The sequence below is a fragment of the Thalassophryne amazonica genome, chromosome 1 (assembly GCF_902500255.1).
Source record: "Thalassophryne amazonica chromosome 1, fThaAma1.1, whole genome shotgun sequence".
NCBI lineage: Eukaryota > Metazoa > Chordata > Actinopteri > Batrachoidiformes > Batrachoididae > Thalassophryne > Thalassophryne amazonica.
This window is the reverse complement of record NC_047103.1, coordinates 88593647-88606912: the sequence shown is the minus strand read 5'-3', so window position 1 is coordinate 88606912 and position 13266 is coordinate 88593647. Positions and strand designations below refer to the sequence as shown.

Genomic DNA, 13266 nt, shown 5'->3' with positions numbered 1-13266 from the left:
AACATATTGTTCTTGTTGAATGATAATTTACAGAAAATCTGTTATTACAACATTCTGAAAGAGTGATGCAGACAGATGGCTGAAAATTCTCATTAAACTCAGCACAAGAAGCTTTCTGGTCATTTCAACAGACGTTGACATAAAATGGGCAACATGCTCCAGGCTTGTGTTGGTGCAACCAACCCACAGCCCACCCTTCAACAACTTATATGTAAAACAGAGTATGAGGAATAGTTGCCAAAAAAGTTAGATTAGTTGGCTTGTTAACATCACAGGCTGGTCTTACAATGACAGAAAGCCACATTAAACAACAGTGGACAAGGAGCCAGGCAGCCTGGGGGGAGAGGCGAAATGGGGACAGAAAAGGGAACGACAAAACATGATCAAAGCTCTTATGTGGGATTTTATATTCCAAGAAGGGGAAGAACAACAAAAAACAAACAAACAAACAAACAAACCTTCAAATTATGAAAATATGAATATGCATAGTTAAAAGGAGGTTAAAATATCACTTGAATTTAGAGCTTGGATCAAAAACCAAATTCATGGTAAACAGCTGCTCTAATGTCAATATGGCAGCATCATTGCAGTCAATAATAATCAGCTAATTGCCATAGAGTCATTTTCCTGCATGACACTTAAATAAATGAGCTATAAATACAACAGAACAGGCTCTGTGCACGCTGTTAGATAACCAGTGTTACTGGTTATCTGTTGATAACAGCTGGAAAGCATGCACACACCCACTCACACTGAAAAGTATTAGAAAAGGGAAAAGAAAAGTCATATCTAAAATGTCTTTAAAAACAGCATCCCCTAACATTTTTGGTTTCACTTTTAGTGAGTAGGTGTTTGTACACAGTTCTTTCAGTTGTGCTTTTGTGGTTTTCAGTTTCAGAACAAAGCAGTGGTTTGGCGGAACATACACGGAGACTGCACATACTACATCCTGATTAGTCAACGTTTTGACAGACAAGCTCTCTGAAGTGCTGCTCTGTCCATCTTCCTCATTGTCACAGAATAATTTCACAGCAAACCAAGGCGAGTGGTTGTGTAACATTTTTATGACGTATCCGTGATAGAGAAATTTTCACCAGAATTATGTATCTAACAATAAAGTCTGATTTCTCCTAACAGACATTATGATAAAGGAGAAATTTACTTTGTACTAACTCAAACCTTTTAAAATGACAGGAAAATTAGTTGGCTTCAAGTTTAAACCATCTTTTATTCAACGAAGATGACAAGAAGTATTTAAGTGACTGAATGAGTTTATCTCAAGTCAAGGTTCCCGCCAGCGCAGTTGAGCATAGGGGACCCTTACGCTGTGATTTGGGCCCCCACACTGTGATTCAACCATCATAGGGGAGGGTGTTTTTCCTCTTCCTTTGTTAAAGGAAATATCACACGTTATTTAATGCCCCATTTAGCAACACAAAGTATTCATGATTGTAAGTCTATCCGCACACATGCACCAGTAATAAGCGGCCACTGATGTATTTTATTGCTAATTATCTCTCTTGCTCAGTGAGTCAGCAGGTGCATTTTTGCCGGAGGTTGAACAAGTCTCCCAGTCATCATGTTTGTGAAGCATTGTGTGTTCCAGAAAAAACAAAAATTAAAAAGTGAAACACTCAGTCTACGAGTCATAACCACAAGATTAATGAACAAAAAGCAGAAGAATGAGTGACAGACTTCACCCTGCTGGAAAGAGCTTTTTTGAGCGACTATTCAGAGTGACCCCAGGTGGAGCTAAGAGGCTCGCCCTGCCAGAGAGCCACACCAGTTAGTCAGAGAGAGAGAGAGAGACAGCAGCTGGTGTGATCAAGCAGACACACTCAGTCTAACCCTAACCCTATACACACACCTAGTTTGATTAACGGAGCTTCTGCAAATTTGTCTGAGCTAAGTGAATAAACTGAAAATAAAACATGATGTTAGGGGACCGCTGAAATTTTATCAGCTAATATTAGCTTATTCTTTAGATGCAGGATGTTGAAACAATCACTCAGTTGAGCTGAGTGAGCATTTTATATTCGTAAATTGTTCAATCTATTTTTATTTTTACCAAATAAAGCTGTTGTATGGCTGGGGGGCCTGGCTGCCTTTTTGTTTCTGTCTTTTGTTTTTCCTTCCAGGTGGCTTGCATTTGGGACTGAGTGGCTGTGTTGCTGAGGTTATCAGGACCTCACCCTGATCACCTGCGGCTCGTCAGGACTCACAGCTGAGGTGCATCTATATGGATTGGAACATGGTGGCATTTAAGACTGGAGTATACAGTGTGTATTTGCCAGAGACTCGACCTTGTGACCAGACGGGTGAGATTGTCGTCTCGGCAGCCATCTCATCATCAGTGGATGCAGAGAACGTCCAGGGTTTGATGCACGGTCTGTGAAAGAGGAGGGGGTGAGGTCTCACGCTCGTCAGCACACTTCCTGAGGTACGTTAGATTTTGTGACTAACATTTATACAGTCAGTAAATGTGGTGTCCCTCACACCTTTTATATTGAGCTGTATGTTAGTCATGTATCGGCTTCCACTGCAGTGGAGTTTTGTGAACTGGATGTTCCATGCCTGCAGGTTGGGAAGCTGATTAGTAATCAAGCCAGGAAGTGTTTGCTGTTTGTACACCTTTAAGTGTTCTCTCTGTGTGTAGAGTGTGGACTCACATAATGGTTCCTTCTTTCACAGACTCGGTTTGTTGCGGCCACCTGGGGGGTGTCGGCGGGGTCCTTGGGTCCGAACAGCTTCTGGCTCCGGACCGTTAGCGCTGCTGGGAGCGCACCACGCCAGACCGCACTTTCTTTTGTTGTTTTTTGTATCACTGTTATGTATTAAATTCAGTTAGCCTTTGTACCGTGCTCTGCTTATTTCATACTGGGTCCTTCAAACGCTGGTCGGTTCTCCGACCTGCGTCCGACACATAACAAAAGCTACAGTTTTTTAATGGTTACTGATCTGACTACAAGAAAAGTCTCAACTTTAAATAACTTGGATTTTTTAATTTATTTTTTTTTTTACTATCTAGTATTCACATCTTAAAGAAAATAACACAACACTGTTTCCTGTTTATTTATATTGTAAAAACATATTTCTTCATTTGTCCCATATCAGGAACATTTCAACATTTACAGAAAACCTTGTAAATACAAATGCACTTCAAAACTTCCAGTGATGGAACTGAACACCAAATGAATGAATGAACCTACTAGACTTAAAAATTACACATTACTTTTCATGCTATTTTATTTGTCTAAAAATAAATGTCCAAGGTTCCTTATAATGTTGATCAAGAAATCATCTCGTCTGAAACAACACCAACAGACAAGTTGTGGTTTTACTTTACAGATGAACAGATTTCTGAAGAATCGTTTTTGTTTACTTAAAACTATTTTAATTACAAGTTTTCTAATGTAAGACACATTGTTTAACTTCAAAATGTACAGTAAACAGAAATTAATCTTGAAGTGAAAAAAAACACACATTTGTGAGGATTTTCTTTAGAAAACTACTGTGTATAAATTAGCACTTCTGATGTTCCTCTGATACACAACTCTTCCGTATTTTGGCCTGATGTCTCATTTCTTTTGTCTTTAAAGTAAGGCTGTAACAAAGATTAAAAAAAAAAACTTGGGCTCTACTTCACAAAATTTGGCCCTCAAAATGCAGGAAACAGTGTTTCAGAGGGTTATTAATTTCAAAAATGTCTTGTGTGTGTGTGTGGGGGGATGCACCTGGACCCTCCTACAATACTCGTGCCTGCAGTGCTCGCCGCACAGTTATGCTACACTAAATTCATCCCTACGGCTGTGAAAAATCCTGGTAAGAATCCCGCAAGGTGTGCATTTTTCAAAATAGTTATTTCAGGAGCACTATAACGGTTGTTAGGCTCTTATGGGCTCACCTCCCACATGGATGGTTTACCCATCAATCAAATCCTCTACTAGTCTACTGTCAACCTGCGGTGAAGGACTTTAAAATTTAAAGCCTTCCCAAATGTAGCTTTGGCACAAGTTTTACACTGGATGTCCTTCCTGGCATAACTCCAGTTGAGAAAGGGGCATGGGTGACCTTGTGTTTGAGAGAAAAGCATACTAACCACTTATAACACTGCGGTATCCTGTTGAACCCAAGTAATACAAGCTAAATTTTACTCCCCAGTGTGTGTAAATAATTTGCACACAGTATACTGAGAATCTTAAGCCTCGGTCCCACCGAGTGAAGAAGGAGTGAAGAAGGAGCCACGCACCCTGTTTTTTTTTGTTTCGTGAGCTATCGTGGCATTATAGTGGCTCAGAGTGGCTCTTAGAGGCATTATCTTCAGTTAACGAGGCTCCTCTCTGAGCGTGGCGCTAATTTCAAGATGTTCAAAATTTAGCAACAACAGCGTGGCGCAGTTTGTGTTCGAGTTACTGCAACGGCTTAGAGGCATTTGCGTGGTGCTTACGAGTCTGCAAAAAGTCCATTATCCGTGCGCCTGGCACCTTCGCAGGACCTGAGAGGCTATTTTTGGAGTGGCTCCTCCTTTTGCGCACACAATTGCACCTGCTCTGTGCGCTGGACTCTATATATTTTGTAGTGGATTAATCATTTTCTGCCAAACCTTGGATGTGGAAAACACTTCTAATCACTTCTGGCATCACAGAGGACTGTTTCATCTGGACACTTTTTTTCCTCTCTTTCCTGCTCCATGTGGGATGTATTTTGAGAAGCTTAAGGTAATTATTTTTAATGTTTTTTTTATAGCTTGATAAAACAGTTCCTTGCTATAAAAGTATGTCTGTATGTTGATGTCTGTTGTGTGTAAAAGTATGTTGATTTAATATCTTGTTAATGGATCACTGTGTGTGCGCACTGAGGCAGGACCCGAGAGGCTATTTTTGGAGCGGGTCTCCTCTTTGCGCACCAAGTTCCACCTGCTCTGTGCGCTGGACTCTATATAAAATAATTATTTTGTAGCGGATTAATCATTTTCTGTCAAACCTTGGATGCCGAAAATACCTGTAATCACTTCTGGAATTAATATATCACATGAGCTCCGCTGTGTGTGCGCACTGAGGCAGTGACTCATCATCATGCTTCAAACGAGCATTTAGGCAGAACGCCAGCTCACAAAAGAGTGATATTTCAGTCAATATTGGACGAACACAAAGTTAAAATTTGGGTGACTGCGTGAAAGTGGATGTGTGTTTAAAGCCATGGAAGATAGTAACTCCAGTGGAGCAGCTAAGAGCTGCTAAGAGCGGCAGCACAGGTGTAGAGCGCGCAAAAGAGCGATTTTGAAGACATAACACAAAGTTAAAAGTTGTATCATGGTGACTTGTAAGCTGCGGAAGAAATAAAGAAATATATATATTGAAAATGATCCACAGGTGTATATAATAAAACGGCCACCTCATTCTGTATGCAGAACGGCACAGCGTGCAAAAGAGCGCTTTTGCAGAAATAAACAGACGAACACAAAGTCAAAAGTGGAATCACGTTGTAAAAATGATTGTGCTTAAAGCCAGGGAAAAAATAAAGCCAGCAAGCCACGGATGGAAAGGAAGCCAGAAAGAGCAGAGAGGCGGCTGTCCATGAAAGGACAACAGCAGCGCACGCAAAAGAGCGATTTTGCAGAAATAAATGGACAAACAAAGTTTTGTGTGTTTAAAGCCGCAAAAAAAAAAAAAAAAAAAAAAAAAAGCCAGAGAGCCGCGGAGCCAGCGAGGAGCACAGAGGCGGCTCTCCAGGAACCCGTGATTCGGGTCTAGCTGGTCTGGTGCATTACAGGTGGACAGCAGCCTGGCGCACAGCGCACAACTGCGGAACTGTGATGGAGTGTCTATTTTTGGACTGCGAAAAAAAAAAAAAGAAAAAAAAAGAAGGGACATCTTTAAATGCTGCTGTGAATCTGTGAATTGAAAACCCACACTTTGAAGGGACCAGGTATGGGAGGGCTGGAGGTTTGGACCAAACTCATGCCTAAACGTGCGCCAACATGGCGTTATCATGGCACTACGTAGCTTAGTGTGGCTGATGCGAGCCATTCAAGGCTGTAATGACAGGTGGTCGTGGCTCACTAGAGGCTGCTACGCGGCACATGCCGGGTACAGAGAGGCACATAGTGGCACCTTCATAGTGGATACGTGTTAAGATGAAAACGTGGGTCATTCTTCAAATAAACACCCCACACCCATGTGTGGCTCCTTCTTCAGCCTTCATTATTAGGTGGGACCAAGGCTTTAAGTCCAGCCTGAAGGCTGTGGAGAGCAGAATGTACGTCCTTAGTGAGCTGAGACGTGTGAACTGCAACGGTGTGACCAGACAAAGAGAACAAACATGAGATGAGTTGGAGGAACACAGCGCCCCCCCCAATACACCAGCCACTGAAAAATATTCTTTAAAAAACAAACAACAAAACAAAAAACTGACCTCCCACGTCTGTGCTGTACCTAATAAACAAACACTGAAGACTACATAAGTGTCCAAAAAAATAATATATCAACTTATGAGTCCTGATAAAACATTGTTTTTAGTCTGTAAAAGGGGTATGATAAATTAATATTTGATCACACAAACTGACCATGTTGCAGTGATTAAAATTAAAATAAATACTATCGTATAGAATGACCATCTTTAAAAAAAGAGCAGTGCATGCTCTGGTTTCAGCACAGACACCCACAGAGACGAACACGATTCAACTTTCTGTTGATTACCTCAAATTAAATTTAGCTTAAACAAATTAACAAACGACAAGGGGGAGGAGCAGAGAGACAGACATACAGACGTCAGGCGTACAGGCTGACTGCAACCAGAGAAAATGAGCTTCCTGCTGGCTGTCTTGCCCAGTACTCTGTGAGCCGCATATCCTCAACTAAAATGACAAAATGGCCACTTTGCCAGCAGTGATAGATGAATGAATGTAGCATGTCTTCTGTGGTACTGCCGAGGGGGTCATCCAGCCATTTGACAAAAATGCCATGTGCCACAAACAGACGGCAAGTTATTGCTATCTATATGGGAGTTTATATTATAGATATTTATCCTTACACAATCTACAATTTTAGAATTTCATAAGGAGTAACATTTGAAACTGTTTTTGAAATGGCACATTAGCATCACAAAAGATGAGAAGTTACCATATTTTCCAGATTATACTTTGCACAAGAGTAAAGTTGCATCTATCAAAAAATCTGTCATGAAAAGAGTTTAGTTTAGTCATTAACCTGTCTAGAAACTACGGATGGGTATTGATAAGTTTTTATCGATATCACTGCCATTTTCAATTCCGCTTATCGATCCAATTTCTTATCAATTCCCTTATCAATACCTCCTGTGAATTGTCTGTGTACTAAAAATAGGTTTTACAGGTTTTCTATGTCAAAAACATTTTATTGAGTCTTAAAGTAAATAAATATGAAACCGGTAAATAAAAATAAATATAAATTATTCTCACCTCAGACTAAGCCGTTGGTCAAACTGGGTGTTTGTATATATCCAAAAGTGAGGAATTTCAGATTTAGACAGTCTGCTCCATCATCCCGGCTGCCTGCCTCGCTCTGCCGGGGGATGAGGCCTGAACTCTGGCTGCTCCATCCGGATCTGCACGCTGTCGTGGTTCGAGCGATACCCCACAAAGTCACCAGTCCTCCCTCGGCTTGGCATAACTCCAAAAAGCAGCTGAAAAAAAAAAAAAGCTTCTCCCAGCAGGATGATGGGAGACTCGTTCGACTGCTGTTTTTTAAAGCTTTTTTGTGGTTCTACGGACGCAAATCCAAGATGGCGATTGCTCAGCTTTCTCTCGCTTTGGAAAAAGTCAGAGTGTTACACAGAAATCTCAGAGAGCGGCGCAGTGTTTGGAGCTTTGCAAACTGAACAGAGGACAATTCTCATTTCTTGCCCGCAACAAGACAAGAGTCCCAGTTAGTGACTTTAAATCAACACAAAAGTGACTCACGATTGACATCTTTAAGTGGCTTTGAGAGGGGTTAAGAAGCGGACTTGCCGCTTTTGAAAAGCAGCGAAGTGGAGAACCAAGGAAGTAGTGGGTTGGAGCACTGCTTCGCTGCATCAAGCTTCAAGCAGAGCTGCTGCTGCAGACACGCTACAGGGTTTGCAATCAGCGTAGAGAAATGATCATTTTCCCAATAAACACCCTAAAAAACAATGGCCACTCCGGCCGAATGTAAACTGAAGGACCGATAAGGGAATCGTTAAGCAAAAAGGCTATTGATGTTGGTGGATCGAATCATTCCTATCGATTCTTAACAGGAACCAGTTTTTGATACCCATCCCTACTGGAATCGATGTCATCTTTTTAAAGTCGCAGCCAACATGACGCTAACAGGCTAATGGTAGCTTGAGGCTTGTGCTTGTATGACTGCATGTAGGTTTGTGTCCCCAGACGGCTGCCTCTGCAGCAAATATAAATAAATAAATAAAGTGTTAAATTCTGTGTTGGAAAAACGTACGCATGGTGTTTAAAAAGAAAGAAAAACCAACAGCTGAAGTCATCTTTCAGCCTCATTTAGCTGATGATAATGATGATAAAGGATTAAATATAATATTGTAACGTCCCACCAGTCCAAGACAGTGATTCATTTACAGGTTTATCTTACTCTCCAACACCTGTAACTCCACAACAGTTTAATCGATTACAAACTCAGTTACTCTATAAATGTTCAACTATTTCCAGTTTATCACAGTGTTTTGTCCGGTGGAGGGCTGACTGTCACAGTGGCTTTTGTGAATCACAGAAAACACCACATAAAGCTGGATTTTTTTTTTTTAGTCAGCTTAAGTTTTTTTCCAGTCTTGAGGCTCCTCAAGAAATAGTTTTTGTTATTTTCTGTTTTTATGTGAGTAATGATGAGCAGTAGCACTTGTATTACGAGGGAACATCAGTTAGGCCAATTTGGTCATCTGGCGTGTTTCTCTGGACATGATCCAGCACAAAGTGTTGAAGATCACAGCAACTGGAAAACACCAAGAACACAGCCATGTTTCACCTGATACATTGTTACTTTCAGGAGGTGGTGATGGACTGATTCTCTGCCTGGCTGGTTTCTATCAAGAACCCAAAGTGGTTCTGTATTGTGTTGGGTGCAGTTTGGTACCAGGGCTGCTCAGAGACCTGACCTGAATCCTTAGTTTTTCTTCAACATCAACTGTTTTGTCAGGATCACCTCAGGGAAGCATCATGCAAACCTGCTACAAGTATTAGAAGATTTTCCGTTTTAATTTGAAAAGACAGTGCGTAAAAATGTGACACGTCTTATTTTGTGAAATAGAGTGCCGACTGTCCATCATTGGGTTGTTACAGTGCTGTCTGTGAAGCAGAGGAAATGACATATAGGTGTTTATTTTAAATGTGGCATCAGCATAAAATTTATACTTCATATAAGTTTAAATATGTTACTTGCATTTCATAAGTGAATTTGTAAACTGTAATCATGCAATCACAAATGTACAGTAGTGTTCAGAATAATAGTAGTGCTATGTGCACTATGTGTAGTGCTAGTTTTGAGTTTGTAGCGTCAACAGCAGATGCTACTAATATTGTGAACACCCCCTTTTCTACTTTTTTTTACTAATAGCCCAATTTCATAGCCTTAAGAGTGTGCATATCATGAATGCTTGGTCTTGTTGGATTTGTGAGAATCTACTGAATCTACTGATACCTTGTTTCCCATGTAACAATAAGAAATATACTCAAAACCTGGATTAATCTTTTTAGTCACATAGCACTATTATTATTCTGAACACTACTGTATGTGTTAACACGATTTGTCATATTTTGTATTTGTATCTACAACAAGTTGGCTATCACTAAAAGTGTATTAGTTCAGTAAAGGACAGACTTGATACTTTTAAATGAAATTGAAGAAAAAAATTCCCCAAAGTTAATGACAAAAATCCGGTATCATGCATCACTATTGCAAATCTATCATTTGTATCTCAAAAAACACCATCTGAGAGGTCACATATTAAGATATTTCAGCAATTAAATTACAAGATGCCTGAAAAACTTCAGGTGCACTGGTGGAGAAAGTCTTCTCAGTTTGGACTGCAGGTCTGAACACAACACCGTAATAAAATCCTTCAAAGCTCTTTCAATGTTGCAAATCCACCATTTGTGTCTCAGAAAACACTTGATTGACAGAACCATTTTAATTACACATATTACAAACTACTTAAAGTCCAGCGTTAGACAAACTTGGTGGACTGACTGTCTTTCATTGAACCTTGGTGTCTTCAAATGTAGCATTTCATGACAGACACTAAATGGTTATTTTCTGGCAAAAAGCGTCTAGGAGAAGCCACACGTAATTGCAGGTTGAACTCAGGGTCTGTATGGTCTGTACTGGTGCACGAAGTCCATTAGCGACCAGCACGACAAGGAAGTATGAATGATGAAGAGCATTAGTGTGAGTCAGAGTTCAGCATTCCTAAATGTGTTTGAGTGCAGCCATTAACCCCTGCACAGGAGATGCTCTCTGGCAGCTACGGAGATGAATAGGTGCCAAAGGAGTGGTTCGTGTTTGGCTGAGCCACGTGTTTCCTAGTGAAAGCACTAAAAGCACATGTTTATGATGGGCGTGGCCTCAGCAGGCTGCTACTTCAGCACAGCCACACTTTCAGCTTCCACACATCTCATCTTCTGTTTGTTGAATTATGAGTAACACATTTATCTCTTTCGGTCTGCACAAACAACTGATTTTTAAATGAATTAATTTACTAACTTTTTTCTTTCATTCATCATTAATCTATCGATTACTGTTTTGATTAATCCATTACTTTTATTATTTGATTACTACAAAAATGAATTTAACCATTTTAAATTTTTAAAACTTGTCATTTATATTTCAATATCAAACACCTTCTTTTTGAAACTAAAATATAACTAAAATAAAAATTTTAAATCTAACAAAGTACACACTGCTAGACAATACCCCCTAAAGAAAAAAAAAAAAAAATTGCCCAGTCCCATATAAAGTCTCATCAAAATAAAGTAGAGTTTGTTTCATTCAAGTGAATGTAGTGCGCTCCTCAGAGTGTGCTTCAGAGCTGGCGGAGCTCTCGCTTTCTCCCATCTAGAAGGCAGCACACAATATCAGAGCTTATCTTTAATAGTGTAGCCTGCAGGGGTGGTGGCCAAGTGGTTAATGCTCTTGGTTTCAGTGCAGAAGGCTCCGGGTTCAAATCCCACCCCTGCCACATTTCTCCATGTAATGTGGAGTTGCGTCAGGAAGGGCATCCGGTGTAAAATCTATGCCAATTCAACATGCAGATGCACCTTGGATTTGCTGTGGTGACCCCAAGTGCAAACAAGGGAGCAGCCGAAGGGACTTACTATCTTTAATAGTGTAGCCCCGGGGGCCTGTTTAATACTCAGTTTTGGTACCCACCCCTCCCACACTTTAGATTATTGTCGGCAAGGTTTTCTTTCTTCTGCTTGCTCTTCAGTGAAGTCCACGCTCTGACTCACTGCTGCCATATTACTACCACCTTGTGAAGTGTCAATTTTTTTTTTTTTACCTTTATTTAATCAGGTCAGTCCCATTGAGATCAAGATCTCTTTTGCAAAGGAGACAATGGCAATTCTAGTTTCCAGTTCACCTAACCTGCATGTCTTTAAATAGATGTTACATAAACCAATGTATTTATTATGTATTTGATTGTGCCGATGCCTCGTCCCAGCCCTATAGCTCTTTCATCAACAATTCTCTGGAATGAATTAAACTTTTATTAAACATATTAAAAACAGGCTCCGACAGATTTTAATCTCAAGTCATTATATTCAAGAATACTTGAGGCTGTAATTGCTGCCAAAGGTGCATCAACAAAGTATTGAGCAAAGGGTGTGAATACATACGTACATGTAATTTCTTAGGTTTTTTATTTTAATAAATTTGCAAAAATTTCAAAAAAAACTTTATGTTGTCATTATGGGGTGTTGTGAGTAGAACTTTGAGGGGAAAAAAATGAATTTACTACATTCTGGAATAAGTCTGTAACATAAAATGTTGGAAAAGTGAAGAAGCTGTGAATACGTTAACAGATGCACCGTAGAAGTGAAGCTAGAATTCCAAAACCTAACACACACACACACACAATCAATAAAAGTAGGGGCTTTTTTATGTCCGTGTGATTTCAGAGAGAGGTCAGATTTTGACATGAGGTGAGCTCAGTTTGAATCTTCTGGCTGCTTCTGTCGTGAAAACAAAGGTCATCTTTGTGTCTGACAGAGGTGACTGGAAGAAGCTCTGAATACTAATGACAAGCAGACAGCCAATACTTACCAGTCACTCAAAACTAATTACTTGGTGACTTCCTTCATTAAAAACTCAATACATTTTCAGCTATTTATTTTGTACATAAATATACATTTTTAAGGTGCCCATGACTTGACAAATGTGACTGCTGTTGGACCCAGAGTAGGCAGAAAACACAGAAAGAAGAATAACCTGACTTTCATCATATTAGTTTAATAAGGTCACATTTCAAGGGCAAACATACAGCAATAGCGAGCTTCAAACATACTTCTACAACAGCAAACAAATGTTCAGAACATCCTCAGTAACAGAAGTCTGACCTGATTCATGGAAAGTGGTGGGGTACTCATAAAAGCAGCTACAGCTCATTAATAATCATTAACATTACAAAGAACACCAGCACAGGCAAACTGACTTCAGACACAAATTAATGGATGTAAAAACTTCAATACATTACAATGATCAATGGTTGAAGACACTCCTTGTGCACAACTGTGTGCCACTGAGGTGACATTATGATTCACCTCACCAGCAGGCCATAGACAACCTTCCTCCATAAAGTTGGTGAAGAGAGATGAGGAGAAAAAGTCAAACTGATTTTGAATTTCTAATTGGTGATACAATTTCAATTCAATTTATTTCATTTTATATAGCGCCAAATCACAACAAAGTTGCCTCAAGGCGCTTCACGCATGTAAAGTCTAACCTTACCAACCCCTAGAGCAAGCACATAGGTGACAGCGGTAAGGAAAAATTCCCTCTGAGGAGGAAACCTCAAGTAGACCAGATTTACAAAAACAATTCCTAATAAAATGAATTAAAAAAGTAAAAAGTATAGTAACATACTATGCCAGTATGCTAGCCATACAAAAGGGAAAATAAGTGTGTCTTAAGTCTGGACTTGAACGTCTCTACAGAATCTGTTTTACTGAAGCAGGGAGATCATTCCACAGAACAGGGGCACGATAAGAGAAAGCTCTGTGACCTGCAGACTTTTTATTCACCCTAG

General features: G+C 39.9%; 1 protein-coding gene and 1 long non-coding RNA gene across 2 annotated transcripts in view; one reads left to right on the top strand and one right to left on the bottom strand.

Moving 5' to 3' along the window:
- si:ch211-276f18.2 (glucose-fructose oxidoreductase domain-containing protein 1) overlaps positions 1-13266 on the bottom strand; it is a 112933-nt gene that overhangs the window by 35464 nt on the left and 64203 nt on the right. The window lies entirely within an intron of this gene.
- On the top strand, positions 1998-2998 carry LOC117512310. The gene is made up of 2 exons (XR_004561272.1): positions 1998-2079; positions 2934-2998. It is a non-coding gene; the product is annotated as an uncharacterized LOC117512310 (long non-coding RNA).